We start from the raw sequence: 9,186 nt of genomic DNA on the forward strand, positions 1-9,186 counted from the left end.
ACTTTGTAATAATTAATGATTTGGTATATGAAGTGAAATTTGACTTTTGCGCAACCAAACCCAATAATTAGTTGGTAAGGACTAAGCTTTGAATTTTAAATCGAGTACAACACAAGCAGCTTTAGCTTTTTACTGTCATCAAATCAATCATGTATGGCATATGTGCAATCTGAATAATAATTTGGTGTTTCTATATTTATAACAACGGCTCTCTAGGCATGCTCTTATCTCTTTGAATACTTCATTTTTCATTATTAAACTTCACCTAATTAATTACAATGCTAATGCACCTTTTGGGTACTTCATCGACTTCACTTTGGGTGCGCTGGTCAAAAGTGAACACCACCACCAACTAGAGTACCATAAAAAGCATTGCTTGGATTCTTTTTTATTTGATATAATAATAATTTTTCCCTCTTACCTTTTTCTAAAAAATCAAATTAGCCCTTTATTCTTTTTCTATCTCTTTTAGTTAAACTGATCTGTTGTCGACAGAAATACTAATGGAGCCATTAAAAATCTGATGTGGTATCTATGTGGATATTTTTTTAACACAATAAATCTATGTGGCTTTTATGTTTTTATTTTTTATCTCTTTTATATTTATTTTTCTATCTTCTTTTCTCTTTTTTTTTTCTGCATAGAAACCCTAGCCACCTATGTTGTCGCAATTGCTTCTCCAGTGCTGCGGTCGCCGCTTTTCCAGTGCCATCACCTATCCTTTTCTCGACAACAGGTGCCCTCTTTTTCTCATTTTCCTCCTTTTTTTCCTTTCATCCCTAGCCCTAACTTCTTGTTGTATTGTCGCCGCTTAACTGCAATGATAAAACACCATCCAAGACCACCCAAAGCGATGCCTGAAAGCCCCTCCCTTCCTTCCTCTAAATGCTTTTTTTTTTTTTTTTAATTATTGGAAAATTTTAAATATAAGAGGCTTTCAAGCTTCTCGAACCCAAATCTCTCTCATCGACTGTTAGATCACCCTAATATGTTACTTTTCTTGACAGTGGCTATTTCTTCACCGTTGGCATTTGGAAAGTGATGGTGGGAGCTCCCGCCAATAACCCGAAATAAATTCTTTTCTTATTATTTTTATTATTTTTATATAATTACAAGAACTGTATATGTTTCCGTAATATTTTTTAATTGGAAAAAGTTAAACAAGAGAATTCAATAATTCTTGATAAAAGTCTTGACCAAAACATGATACGAGAAAACATATAAAAAATGGTCCAAAATTTTCCATATAAAACTTTAGAAAATTATTGTGGTTGTAATAATATCTCTCTCAAATACAATCTCATTCTTTCTTGGCAGCACATTTAGTGACCTTGGCACCGTTGGATCATTCTTCTCAACGCTCTTGATCCCACCAACAGCCACGGTCTGGGTTTTGCATTGGTAGATTGTTTCAGTTTCAATTTGTAACATATACATAATACATGGTTTTCATTTCTAGCCAAGTAAATTAAGGAACCATTGGGTTTTGTATATTGTCTCATGATTGCTATTTAAACAAGAGTCATCTTCAAATTAAATCTTCGAGTTTTGCATTGGTTGATTGTTTCACTTTCAATTTGTAGCATATGAGTATTTCTCGATTCAAAAAAATTCTTTTTTTTTATCTAAACGCCAACACTAAAAAAAAAAGTTGATAGTGTGGTGGCGGACACTCGTGGCAAGAAAAAAAAATTTAGTGTCAGCCTCTCTATGCAAGCACCGGAGTGATTTTTATTTTTTTATTTTTTACCAGCGTGCTTTGGTTGTTGAGACCGGTGACCATTTGGTTCTTCTTCAAGCCTTAGACAATGTGACTCTTAAACCTTCAGTTGTATGAAAAGAGAGATTTGAAAAAAATAACACAATATCATCAATAAAGTAAAAACGCTGGATATTTTGAAAAGAAAAAAGAAATACTTTTGAGTTTAGTTTACTTATTATAGTAACAAGAGAAGAAAATGGAAATAAAAATTCTAGACTCAAGAAAACAAGAGAAGAAGATAAAAAAAAAAAGAGTTTCAAAGTAAGAAAAGTTTAATGCAATTTTATAATTTTAATAGGAAAAAAGTTGAATGTAGTTAAAAGACACTATCAAATTATTAACCATAATTCGTGTTTTAATATTTTTAACCATATATAATAATTTGATGATGTCATTTAACCATATATAATATAAATACATTATTAATTTGATTAATTTGAGAAAAGATAAAAATTTAAGGTTAAAAAAGGCTTAAAAGAATAAAGGCCTGATTTGATTTTTTAAAAAGAAGTTGAAGGTGAAAAATGTGATTATGGCTTTTTATTTTAAGATTAAATTTTTCTCGGCTTCCAATGTTAGGCTTTCAACTTTGTCTCCTTCACTGTACTTTAATATCTCGCCCTTTTTTCTAGGTTTTAGTTTTTGCAAGACCGAACCAAGCATATGATTCTTTTCTTTTTACTTTAGCAATCAACCAACCCACATATTTCAAATTATTAACTTGTTTCATTTTTTCAACCTCGGTAAGAAAATCCAACTCTTTTTTTTGTCCGTAATGTTCTTTTTACTGATAGTAATATTTTTGTTAGAAGGTTCAAAAAAAAAAAAACATGGGATCCTTTCTCTCGATTCCACCTTAAAATAAAAATTTTGGATGCATGTGTTGTTCCCCAAAGTTAACCGATCAAGAAAGTGAGATTTGATTCTACTATCAGAATCATCAAAGTCATGGCAATGGATTACTTTTTTTTTCTTAAATAAAGATTAAGTAGAGAGTAGAGTAGATGACCCACAGCTCGAAATAGAAAAGCTTCAAAGTTGGGGTGAAAAAAAAAAGTTAAATTAACATATATGCCATTTTTTAAAAATTGATCGAATAGACTTTTTTTTTATATTTAGATAAATAAATTGATTTTGGAGAGAGTATAAAAATGTGTCCAGCTGGACAAGCTTTTACTAATATGTTAGGAAAGCGTGCTCAACTGGAAGTGTTTTCTGAAAATTCCAAGAAAAATGTGTCCAGTTAGGTGCACTTTTCTTGCGCCTAACTAGAAGAGCTTTTTTAACAACTGTGCGAAAAGCTTGTTCAATTGGACGAGCTTTTCTGTCAAAGCGCACCCAACTGAACGTGTTTTTCACACACTCTCTCCAAAATCGGTCTATTTTCCTAACTCTTAAAAAAAAATCTATTCACTCAATTAAAGAAAAAAATAGCGTATATGACTAATTTAGCCGAAAAAAATTAATTAATCCTGTAGTGGGCCAAAATGCCCCGGCCCGTTACAAACAAACCATAAAACATAAATTAAATAACCACAATCCAGTTTTACAGTCCAATTACCAAGATCCGTGGCCCAACTACAAGAACAGGCCCAACAGGTCCAAAACGCTAAGGTTACAGAGGACCCAATACCCCATTAGTCCAGTTACATGACCCATAGCCTGAAAGCCAAGCCAAACTTCGGCAAACCCTAGGGCAGAGGGGTCCTTGCGCCATGACCTTCACGGCAAAGAACCACGCCAAAGACCTCTCCGTACATGCCAAAGACACCCAGACTGCAAGAAGGACGAACACAACGGCAAATACGAACAAAAATGGCAGAATAGCGAATAGAAGGGAATGAAAAAAATTGTATTTTTAATTTATTTTCCTTTTTCTTTCCTTTTTCCGACTATAAAAGCCAAACTCTTAATCGTTGTAAAGGAAAAAAAAAAGGGCAATACAAAAAGATTACACAAAGAAGAAATAGCAATCAAATACAAAGAAGGAATATTCTCCAAAGGTTGTTCCCTGTTTTCATTTTTTTTACGCCTCTATTTTCTTTTTTATTTTGAAATCTATCTCAAAAACAAAAAAAGCGAAAGAAGGACTTACCTGTGCGAATGGGCCATCGAAATCCCTCTCCACTTCACCGAAATCGAAGCTTAGTATAACACCCTTCGCCCGTATCCCTCGCCGAAACAGGGTTCGAGGTGCTACCAGATTTAAACTCATCCATTTATATAAAACCAGACCGTAAAAATTTTTGATCAATTTTAAACTTTTCATCCACACGTATATTATCCTTTAATCGGGCTTACAAGGCCCAAAATATTCATGAGGCATTATTAAATATTTACCAATATCTTAGTCTTGTATCATTTACTTACTGAACTTTACAACCCTATACATGCCATAGACTCGAAACACTAAGATTTACTTACGCCGATAGCGTAGACTTGACAATGTGATAATATCTCTGACGGCCTCCAACCCGAGCTAACTTTGGCAACCCTAGGGAATATGGGAAAGAAAAGGGAGTAAGCTTTACGCTTAGTAAGTTCATAAGAAAACAATAAGCAACTCATTAACAAGTTTTATCAATGTTTACAACATAATCACAAATTCACTATAAGTTGTCTTCTTGAGCAATAGTCACTAAATTATTTATAACTGGAGCTACAAAACTCCAAATCAATTTCCGTTAATTTTCCCTGAAAATAGACTCACATATATTCCATCCATAAAATTTTCAGAATTTTAGGTTTGGCCAATCAATACCAGATTTTTCTTAAAGTTTCCCCTGTTTCATTGTTTGACTAATCTGACCACTCTTCACTACGAATCAAATTTCTCATTGTACAGAATTCAAAATATGTTCTATTTGATTTCATTTGAAACTAGACTCATTAAGGAGTCTAAGCATATAAATTTTATCTTATAACCATTTTTGTACAAATTATAATGATTTTCTAAAAACAGAACAGGGGACCCCAAAGTCATTTGTGTAATGACCCAAATTTTACCGTTACCGAAAAAGTGTATTTTCGGGTCTCCGTTTCTGAAAACTGGATTCGTAAATATTTATTAAAAATATTTACGAATTAAAATGAGTGGTTAATTAGAGTTTAATTAAGTGAATTTAATTTAATTAAGAGTAATTAAGTAAAAGGACCAAATTGAATAAAGTGTGAAAGTTGAATTATAGATTAAAAGAAAATAAAAAGGACTAAAAGGGCAATTATACAAAAAATATAAATTGAGGCGGTTTATCGTTAAGAAAATGTAAGAATTTTTATGTTTAGTATATTATTATATTATTATATTATTATATTATTATATAATAAAGATATTTTATGTTTTAATTATATTATATTATATTATATTATATTATATTATATATATAAACTAAAGAAGCAAACGAAAGGAAACAGAAACAGAATGAAACGAAACAGAGAGCAGGGGAGAAAAAGAAAGAAAGAAAGGGAGAAAAGAGAAAATTGAAGGTTTGAATCTTTAAGTTTTAATAGGTAAGTCAATCAAGCCCTTTTTACTTAATTTTGATGTTTTAGAAGTTTTAGAACAAAGTTTTGATGAAATTAAGTTGATATTTTGATAGTTATTAGATTTCTAGATATTGTCCATGTTAAATAAAATGATGAATTAAGGGCTAAATTGATAGAAATTCAAGTTAAAAATGATACAAGGATTGAATTGTAAAGTGATTCATAAGTTTTATGCTTTAAGGATTAAATTGAAAGAATTTCGAAATTATGGTTTTATGATGAAAAATAGATAATTATGTCTAAGTTTGGTTAAAAATTGAGTAGAAATAAAGTATGAATTAAGATAGAAAAGTAAGTGAATTTAGTTAGAATTAAATTGAAATTAAAGTAAATCAACATTTTGTACTAAGACTATTTTGGACAGCAGCAGTAGTCTAAGTTTGAAAAATCACCAAAATTATAGAAATTGAATTAGAGGATGAATAAAATATAGAATTAAATATTATTGAGTCTAGTTTCTTATAGAGAAACAATATAAGCAATTGAATTGTAAATTATGAGATATAATGAATTTTGTGAGATAAGGTCAGAATGAATTCGGGTTTCCCTGTTCTGACTTTGGAAAATCACCAAAAATTTAAGAAAAATAATTAGAGGCTTAAAGTTATGTTTTTAGAATCCATAATGAGTCTATTTTGAGGAGAAATCAACGGGAATATTATCCGAGTTCTGTGTTGTGAGATAATTAATTTTTAGTAAAGAAGGGACGAAACTGTCAGACAGTAGAATATGAGTGAATTTAAAGAATAAACTGTACTTAATGGCTAAACCAAAAATTCTGAAAATTTCATTGTGAGAAGATTTGTGAGTCTAGTTTCAGGAAAAATTAGCGGATCTTAATTTAGAATTCTGTAACTCAAGATATAAATTAGTAATGTATTAATGATTATGAATTGTATTAATTTCGTAGTCAATGTGGTACCAGAAATCTCGGCTAAGAAAGGACAAGATAAAGTCAACTGGAGTTAGCTCAAAAATTACGGTTTGTATTTTTATAATCCGAACTTAGTTATTATTTGTCATATTTATATACATATGACAATTGTTAGTGTTAGAATTATGATGTTTTACAATTGGAATGGATTGATTTTGGTATGCGAAGAATTTATTAAATTTATATTGATTGAAATTATTTTGATTGAATTTATATTGATTGAATTATATAATATATATGATTTATGTAGAAATTTGAATATTGAATGAATGTTATATTGAAAATATATTGATTGGAAATATGAGGAAATTGATATGGATATATGAGATTGTGATATTTGAATATTTGATATTGAAAAGTGAATTGAATTGTATTGAATTATGAATTAATGTGAATAATTGAAATATATTGTTGAATTGAATGAAATTGTATGAATTGTGAAAATGGGTGAATATATGTGATTATCAGAATGGTATATTGATGAAAGAATTATTAAATTGAGAAAGTGAATGAAATACCCTATTAACTAGTCGGGCTGAGTCGGATATAATTGGCATGCCATAGGATCTGGAAGTGTACGGGATTTGCCGGCTTTATCGATTAGGCACTTTATGTGTCGTATTTCAGGCACCTCGTGTGTCGTTTTAGGCACTTTATGTGTCGTATACTGATCAGGTATTATGTACCGTTTTAGGCACAATGTGCCGTATTGGTGTGTTTGGGTTGGAATCCGTGTATCCGTCAAAGTTCGGGTTTGTTAATAGGGGTAAATAAGTGAAAGATAAATCGAATAAATTTGATTGATCAAGCTATTGAAATGAAACGAGAAATTGAATTGAGAATTGAAAATTTAGATATGAAATTGAAAATATGAACCAAAGGTTCATGAAATGATTGGAGTTCGAATTGATGATATATGATGCCACTTGATGAATTGAAATGTGATTTGAGATATATGAATCGTATGTATATACTGAAAGCTATCAAGGATAGTAAGTTGATATGATATAAATGAAATTGACTGTTATTGAAATGAATTAAAATGGAATATGATTGATAAGTGTATAGTTGAATATAGTTTAATGATATTGAATTGTGAGTAAATTAAGGAAAGCTATACCGAGTAGTAAGTGAAAGAATGGAGTAAATAATAATGGATTTAGTTAAGAATTGAACAATTATGTTATTGTGTTTATTATATGATTTGTATAAAATTTATATGGTAAGTAGTTGAAATTTATCTATGAATAAATAATTGAATAATTGTAATTGTTATTATGATCTTAAGTATTTGTTATATTATCAATTGTTCGGATTATAGAAATACCACTTGAGTATACCATACTCATTGTCGGTTTGTTTCGTCGCAGTTAAGTAAAGATAGTACGTTGAATCAGCATCCCGTGATGATCCCGAATTCATTAAGGTAAAGTATGTTGAGTATTGATAGTGGCATGTACCCAGGATGTTTAATGAGAGTCATTTAGGTTGTAGAAGTATTGATGAAATGAGTAAATTATGGTTGGCAACGGTATGTAGTATGAATTTTTAAATTTACTAAAAATTCGTAGTGATTCTAAATTAGTCCCGAATTGAATTTACTGTTCATATTGGACCGCAAGGGCCCATTAAAGGGACGACATCTTAAAACTAGGATGTGTGTGAATATTTATTTTAATTAATGACCGGAATTGGACTGTATTGACTGGTAATGTCTCGTAACCCTGTTCTGGTGACGGTATAGGGTTAGGGGACGTTACAATTTGACTCTATCCCACGCCACTTCAAATATCTCATTATCAGCAATTCTTTTGCTTACACGATTTCTTTTATAAGAAACTAGACTCATTAAGATTTAATTACATAATTTATTCAGCTTCTAACTCAACTCCAACAATTTATGGTGATTTTCCAAAATCACGCTATCTTCTTGTCCCAAGCAGATTTATTACAAATTTACTCTTTCACACATTCTTTGCATTCACATTATTTAAACATGTATATCACTAATCAATTTCATCACATATCTATAATTTCACTCAAGCATAATCTCAATACAATACATCATGCTCAATGATTCGCACACAACCGTTCAAATTAGCAATTATATAAGATGATTCCGCACATAGTCCACCCTTATCGATAATTTACGATGGTTTTGCCCTTACTCACATATATGACATAGGCATTTTCACCTATGCTTCTCATTTCACACTCATGATTCAATTCCAGTCGATCTAACATGCATAAGAATATATCACATACCTGGCCAACTTAATGCATTGAACAAATTCAATTGCCGATTTAACATAAGGTCTCATAGTCTTAGACTTTTATCAAATCACTGGCATTTAGCCTGCTAGGTTTTAAACCCGATAATATTATTCACCAGCTTAAAGCTTGCTAGGCTCAAAGCCCAAATATCACCATTATAAAGTCGTCTCATAAACAATTCATATAATATAGCATGTATACCTGTTCACTTTACTCTATTTAATCATTCAATCACAATTTATAATTTCCCTTTGAATCATTCGATATTTTGCACACTAAGTGTCATTCTCAATATCTCGCACACTAAGTGCCATTCTCAATATTTCGTACACTGAGTACCATATTTGATTGCCCCGCACACTAAGTGCCACATTTTGTCGATATGTCGTCAGACATTAAAATATTCACGTATATACAATTTATACAATATTAAAGCATTAGAAACATCAATTTAACAATGCTTATTGCATACAAACTTACTGGCTAAATTGTAGAGATACCAAAGTTCAGGGGCATTTTGGTAATTTTCTTATTTTTCTCAATTTTCCACCCGATCTTGATCATGCATTAGCTGAAAGTTGGAAGCTTCTTCCATGGCTTCTCAAGCCTTTATATTCGGCTGGTAAAAAGAGAATGAAAAAGATGACACCTTGATTCTTTTATTATATTC

The 9,186-nt window shown here is 30.8% G+C and overlaps 1 long non-coding RNA gene across 1 annotated transcript; it reads left to right on the plus strand.

Moving 5' to 3' along the window:
* Positions 1 to 343: 343 nt before the first annotated feature.
* On the plus strand, positions 344 to 1,538 carry LOC128280884 (uncharacterized). Its single transcript, XR_008271079.1, has 2 exons — positions 344 to 736; positions 1,318 to 1,538. It is a non-coding gene; the product is annotated as an uncharacterized LOC128280884 (long non-coding RNA).
* Positions 1,539 to 9,186: the final 7,648 nt, after the last annotated feature.

Source organism: Gossypium arboreum, chromosome 9 (assembly GCF_025698485.1).
Source record: "Gossypium arboreum isolate Shixiya-1 chromosome 9, ASM2569848v2, whole genome shotgun sequence".
NCBI classification, from domain to species: Eukaryota; Viridiplantae; Streptophyta; class Magnoliopsida; order Malvales; family Malvaceae; genus Gossypium; species Gossypium arboreum.